Here is a 6,833-nt window from a genome sequence, read left to right as displayed (position 1 = left end):
ATATATATATATATATATATATATATATATATATATATATATATATATATGCATGTGCACATACACACACAGATATTTTAACAGAATGGAATAAGAAAGAAATACATATTCCTGAAATAATTTTTCTTTTCTTTATTGATGTGCAAAGATTTTGCTTTCAGAAAATATATTATCAGTAAAGATGGTTTTTTAGGCAAGGCGATGTTGAAAATGCTTCCTTCTTTTTAAAAACCTTGGCTTAACACTTACAGGTATACTAATTCAAAAGTATAGTAATAACTTGATTAATTTTGATTCTTGACTTTCGTGGTTGTCACAATTGAAACAGACACCTCTCAAAGAAAAGGACCCCCATAGGAAAGAAGGGCATTATTGTCTGCACTTACAAAATCATAGTACTAATTTTGCAACCCCACCCAATAATTTTGAAAATAATTTTGTTGAAATGTAGCTATAAACTTGCCTCTTCCCTAATGTCATTTAGTTCTTCTAGGAAATAAATCGAAGATGTTATAATTTTATATGTGTAACAAATAGTCACAGTTGAAATTCCTCAGCTATAATTTATCAAACAGGTTTGGGAATTCTTTTTCCAAAGTTTTTAAGTGTTCAAATGTGAGGCTTTAAATAGATGACATATATGCATTGTTTTTAGCAACAAAATCACTCCAAATTTTCCTAGCAAGCATTTTCAAAAAGGTTTCTCCATAGCAAGAATATCTTTTAAAAGCCATTGCTTTCTCACTCCTTGTAAAAATGGCACATTCGCAAATATATACGCCAGATCACTTGCCACTGACAGCAATTTTCTCATAATTTTTATGATAAAGAGATTCTATGAGGGACACAAATGTCAATCGTGCCATTTTCTTGTTTCCTTGTGACTGCCTTATTAATAGTTTCTCAGCCAGAATTTCCTTTACAGTAATCTTAATAAAGCACTTGTCTATTTTGTTCATTACCTAAACTGGAAAACATAATAACTTAATCAGATTGATGTGGCTTCACATTAATAAAATTAAGTATAAAATGTTATTAAAATAAAATGAGATTAAGAGAAGCAAATAAAATATTTACAAATCACATATCCAACAAAGGACTTGAATCCAGAATACACAAAGATTTTCAAAACCCAACAATCAGAAAATAAGTGACCCAATTAAAAAAAGGGCCAAAGACCAAAACATATATTTTATGAAAAAAAGATATAAGAATGGCAAATAAGCACATGAAAAGGTATTCAGTGTCATTAGCCATTAGGAAAATGCAAATTAAAACCATGATGATGAGATACCACTATAACCTGTTACAATGACTTAAATAAAATATACTAACAATACCAAATGCTGGGAAGAATGTGAAACACCTAAAACTCCTGTGTTTTGCTGGTGAGAATGCAAAATGGCACAATCATTCTGGAAAACATTTTGATACTTCCTTATAAAGTTAAATATATACTTATCATATGACCCAGCAATCCCACGCTTGAATATCTACCCTTGATAAATGAAAACTATACTCACATAAAACTCTCTGTGAACGTTATGATGTATAGAACTACAAACCAAAAGAAAAAAGTCAAATTTAAAATTAAAAGTAAAAAGCAAAAAAATGAGGCCACAGTCAACTTATCAGCATTATGATGATTTGACGTAGGGACCAACTGAGGGCATGATACATGAAAGCAAAGCTTAATTTATTTATTTTAGGTGAAAAGTAAAAAGAAATAGAATTTTAATATGTTTTCTTGCAATTCAATGGACGATTCAAACATACACCTGATTTTGCAGGCTGTTGCGCTACATCCTTGGGGGTCAGAGCATGGCCCATGGATTAGCAGCCTTTCGCAGCCCTGGGAAACTTATTAGAACCCTGGCTATAAATTCCAGCAATCTGTGTTTTAACAGGCCTGCTACACGATTCTGATTCATGCTAACTTTTGAGAAACACTGCCCTAGAGTGTTGGTTAAAATAGTTTCCTGGGCCCCAACCCCAGAGTTTCTAATTTAGTGGATCTTGTGTGGGGACCAAGTATTTTAATTTTCACCAGTTCCCAGTTGATGTCAATGCTTCTGGCCTGGGTACCACATTTTGAGAACCACTGCTCTAGCTCATTCTATCTATTAATATTACAGTAACCAGTAGCCACATGTGGCTATTTAAATTTTAATTAATTAAAATGGCATGAAAATTAAAATTTTAGTCTCTCATTTTCGTTAGTCACCTTTCAATTGCTCCAGAGTCATTTTATTTACTACGTGGCCCTTTAAGAAACAGTTTCCTGACTGGCCTAGGGAAGCACCACCTAACACAACTAAGTGATGACGGAATTATTCTATATCTGTGCTAATAACACAGTAGTCACTAGCCACATGTGGCTACTCAAATTTAAATTCTAATTACAATGCAAGAAAATTAAACATTTAATCCCTCAGTCATACTAATCATGTTTCAAGTACCTGTTAGCTATATGTGGTTAGAGGCTACCATATTAGATAGCACAGATATAGAATATTTCTATCATCACAAAGAGTTCTATTTATTGGAAAGTGGTTTCCTAGGTCATATGTAAGAAATTAAGAAAGTTTCCCTTATTAGTAAATAGTAAATAATTGAAGCTTCCAGTCACAACTACTCAACTCTGCCTTTGGAGCTGAAAAGCAACCATAGCCATTAAGTAAACAAGTGACAATGGCTGTTCTGATGAAACTATTTGCAGGAACAAGCAGCTGGTCAACAGGCCGTAACTTGCTGACTACTACTCTGAACCATTCCCATCACCAAGGCTTCAAAGTCTCTGAGACTCTGCTTCATACCACAAAATGAACACTTCAGATATTAATTTTTAAAAAGCATGAAATGGGAGAGTCTACAAACAGCCATCTTGGCTACTTGAACCATATTTATGTCAACACAAAGTTTAAATGTTTTATAAAAAGATTAAGTCATATTATTGGGAGGAATTTAATGCCAAGAAAGAGGAAAAACTGGCTTTGTGGCAAACCTAAAATAAAGATATTTTGATGTATATTGAAAGACTTTGGGAGCATGTTGCTTTATTGTCTCACAATAGATTTATAACAACTATAGAACACTTTTTGTTTTCATTGTTCCAGTTAGTGTTTCACAGTGTAGATTTCCATAGAATTTTTTTCTCTACTTTTTACTATTTGGCCCGTAATTTTCCAATCCTCCTTCAGTAACATATGAGGTTGAACAATTAAGTTCATGAACTGATCCTAGAAAAAGTGCTACATACCTCATTGCTGAATATCACTATGGTCACCTTTGAAGTACTCCCCTTGGGAAGCTATGCACCCACACCAGTGCCTAGGCCACACTTCAAAGCAATTTTGGAACTCTTTTTCTCGAGCAGCCATCAGAGCTGTTTTCTTATTACCCTTGATATCCTGAATGTCATCATAATGTCTTTCTTTCAATATTTCCTTTATCTTTGGGAAAAGAAAGAAGTCATTGGGGGTGAGATCTGGTGAGGAGGGAGGGTGTTCCAATACAGTTATTTGTTCACTGGCTAAAAATTCCCTCACAGACAGTGTTGTGTGAGCTGGTGCACTGTCATGATGCAAGCAAGAGTCATGAATTGTTGGCGAAAAGTTCAGATCGTTTTCATCTAACTTTTTCATGCAGCCTTTTCAGCATTCCCAAATAGTAAACTTGGTTAACTGTTTGTCCAGTTGGTACAAATTCATAATGAATAATCCCTCTGATATCAAAAAAGGTTAGCAACATCATTGCANACACTAGAGCTTAGTTTTTGTGGTACAGGGTGTGTGTGTGTGTGTGTGTGTGTGTGTGTGTGTGTGTGTGTGTGTGTGTGTCCTTCCAAAAGGAAGGTATTCTTTTCACCTCTTTGAGGCTGTGACAGAGAAGAAAGCCTCTACAGTTTACATTCGCTTTGTCAGCCCAGTACGCAACCATCTGTTTCAGCCATGGAGTGTGATCTGTCAGTTTTGTTTTTAGTTGGGATGCAGTGGCAGGGGCTTACTCATTGTTGCTTCTTTGAGAACCACAAAGCAATTAACCATTCCAGTACTGGCTACAAAAGAGATGGCCGCTCTCTACGTTGGGCCAGATTTTTGCTTTATCCAGTGCTGGAAGTACTACAAAAACTTGAATAGCTATTCATCGAGTGTCATTGTTCATGAAACAGGCAACATGCTTTTTGTTATAAAGGCAACCTGGATTTTCCAACATACCATTTCATTTCAATATCTGTGTGCCAAAGATGGAACAAAGTCTGGGTGCTGTAGACAAACAATCAAAACATGACAGTGACAGACACCCTGAGAGACCTCATTCTCCAACACGTGAACAGTGACATGTTCACAGACGATGGCACTGTGAGCTGGGCTGGGAAGAAAATAGGAAAGAAGACGGGGCAGGGGGGTGATTTTTAATGCATTTGGGAATGTAAGATTCCTAAATGAGGATCACTTTAGGGGGGCACACTTCTCGTAAATCAAAGACCTGTGGAAAGAGATAAGGACCAACAGGTTTTATATTTCATCCTACTTTTCTTGTGGCTCCTCTCCATTTTTCTTTCCCACTTTCTTTTCAATCTTGAACGTGACATTGGTCTCTTTTTCTATCCATAAAGTGGGTGAACAAATTTTGAACTACGAGATATTGGAAAACAAGTGGATATATAAAATAGATTTTTAAAACTTTTGGAAATAGTCACCCTAAACTCTATCTCCATTTTCAACTGACTCCTTTATCTTTTCCAGCAAGTTAAAGTTTTACGAAAGAGTTAGGTTGGCTATCATATGAGATAAGAAAATACTTCCAGTGTTGTGAACTAAATATCCCACATTTGTAGCTATTCTGCCCAATATACAATAGCAGGATTTGAAAACAGATACCCATCTTCTGAATATATCCTTGAAAATGTGTCCCATCATTTTACCTGACAGCTTACTAGATTTTGGGGTTTTTTTCCTGATTAACATTTATTTTGTTTTAAATAATAATTTATAAAAATGTTTTACTTTGCGTAAAACTATTCCTTATTACTTAATGAGAGTAATTAATCCTTTCATATTTTTAGGCAGATCTCAAGTCTTTTTTTTCCTCAAAAATGAATATTTATCAATTTTATGTTTTCCTGTAGATGTTTAGTTATCCAGTTTTTTGTTTCTTTCTTAAAGACTGCATAAGTAGTATTGAGGCCTAACCAAAACCATGTGGGACAAGGTATGTTTGCTTCATATATTTTGGAAATAAACAAGTCTTTAAGAAAATTATTGCTTTTCAAGTGTAACAGTATCATTTTCTTCACTCACATATTTCACCTATGATTCTCTGCATGGCTTTAAAAATCTTGAAGTATTTGCATATTTAATTATAATTAGGATCATGCAAATGTTTCTGTTGTCCTGATTAAATTAATTCTTAAAGCATCCTGCTACTCCTTACAGAAAAAAATGAATGTCCTAGGTCTGACCTTGGGATCCTCTGGTTTGGTGGCCACAGCATTTGCAGACATATTGACTCAACAGGTATCTTGACCTTGCTGCCTTCATTCAAAATGATACAGATCACCCTTATCAAGGCACAGTCTTCCAGAGAACATTGAAAGCCCAGCCAAAGAGCAAGCACTTGGCAAAATTACAGAGTAAGTGACATTTTCAGTTGTATATCTCTGACCATCTCACTAGAACTCAATATCTGTGAAAGCAGAATCAATATTTTCTTCAACTTTGCATCGTCCCTTTCCCCCTCATCCTCAGTTCTTCTGTTTTAATAAAAGGTCTCCAACAGTGGTAATACTCAGGCAGTGTCTCAGGCAGTTGCCTATACCCCAGGTCTTCTCTCTCTTGTGTCCTTATCTTTCTAGGATGTTCAAACAGAATCCTGCTAAAGACCTGCTCTCCCCAAGTGTTTTGGCATGCTTTTGCCTAGGGATCTTTAAATTTGTTGATGGGGTGATTGCTTACTCCTATCAACAATCAATAAAATCTTCCAAACAAATATAACCTACATACTTAACAATTCTGCCCCCAATTCCAATTTCGATGTGTGGGTTTTTTCCCCACCACCAAGAAATTAACTCAATTCTGACACTATCTACCTGGAGACAACATCAGAATCCACAGTTTAAGAGCTCTGTCCCACAAACTGCCCCAGTTCAGATGCCAATAGCAAGTCCAGGTTGTTCCCTGGGCTTCTGACCAACCAAATACAGATGGGAGGTTCCCAGGAGGTTCTCAAAACCTTTTCCTCAGATTTGATTAATTAGCTAGAGCAGCTCACAGAACTCAGAGAAACATTTTACTTACTAGATTCCTGGTTTATTATAAAAGGATATAACTCAAGAACAACCAGATGGAAGAGATGAATAGGGCAACGTATGAGGAAAGGGCACAGAGCTTCCATGCCTTCTCCTATGGTGATGCTTTCTCCAGTCTCCATGGATTCACCACCAACTGGCCAGTTCTCCAAACTCTGTCCTATGGAGGCTTCATTACATAGGCATGTGTGATTAAATCATTGGCCATTGCTGTCTGAACTCCTCAATCTTAGCCTTGTTTTCCTGTCCTGAGGTCAGGAGGTGGGACAGAAAGTTCTAACCATCTAATCACAGAGTTGGTTTCTCTGGTGACCAGCTTCAACCTTAGGTGACTTAGGGGCATTCCAAAAGTCACACATTAACATAACAAAAGACACCTTATCATCTTCTAACTTAGGAGATTCAAAGGATTTTAAGAGCTCTAACAGGAACTGGAGGAAAACCAAATATATATTTCTTACTCTAAATCACAGTATCACCATATACATACATATATATATATATATATATATATATATATATA

At 35.8% G+C, this 6,833-nt stretch overlaps 1 long non-coding RNA gene across 1 annotated transcript in view; it reads left to right on the top strand.

Annotated features, from left to right (window-relative positions):
* Nucleotides 1-6,833, top strand: part of LOC109376567 (uncharacterized) — a 57,697-nt gene that overhangs the window by 45,687 nt on the left and 5,177 nt on the right. The window contains exon 3 of the long non-coding RNA XR_002122749.1: nucleotides 5,439-5,635. This is a non-coding gene — a long non-coding RNA (uncharacterized LOC109376567). The remainder of the gene's footprint in view (nucleotides 1-5,438; nucleotides 5,636-6,833) is intronic.

Source organism: Hipposideros armiger, unplaced genomic scaffold (genome assembly GCF_001890085.2).
Source record: "Hipposideros armiger isolate ML-2016 unplaced genomic scaffold, ASM189008v1 scaffold_1152, whole genome shotgun sequence".
NCBI lineage: Eukaryota > Metazoa > Chordata > Mammalia > Chiroptera > Hipposideridae > Hipposideros > Hipposideros armiger.
This window is presented reverse-complemented; position numbering and strand designations above follow the sequence as displayed.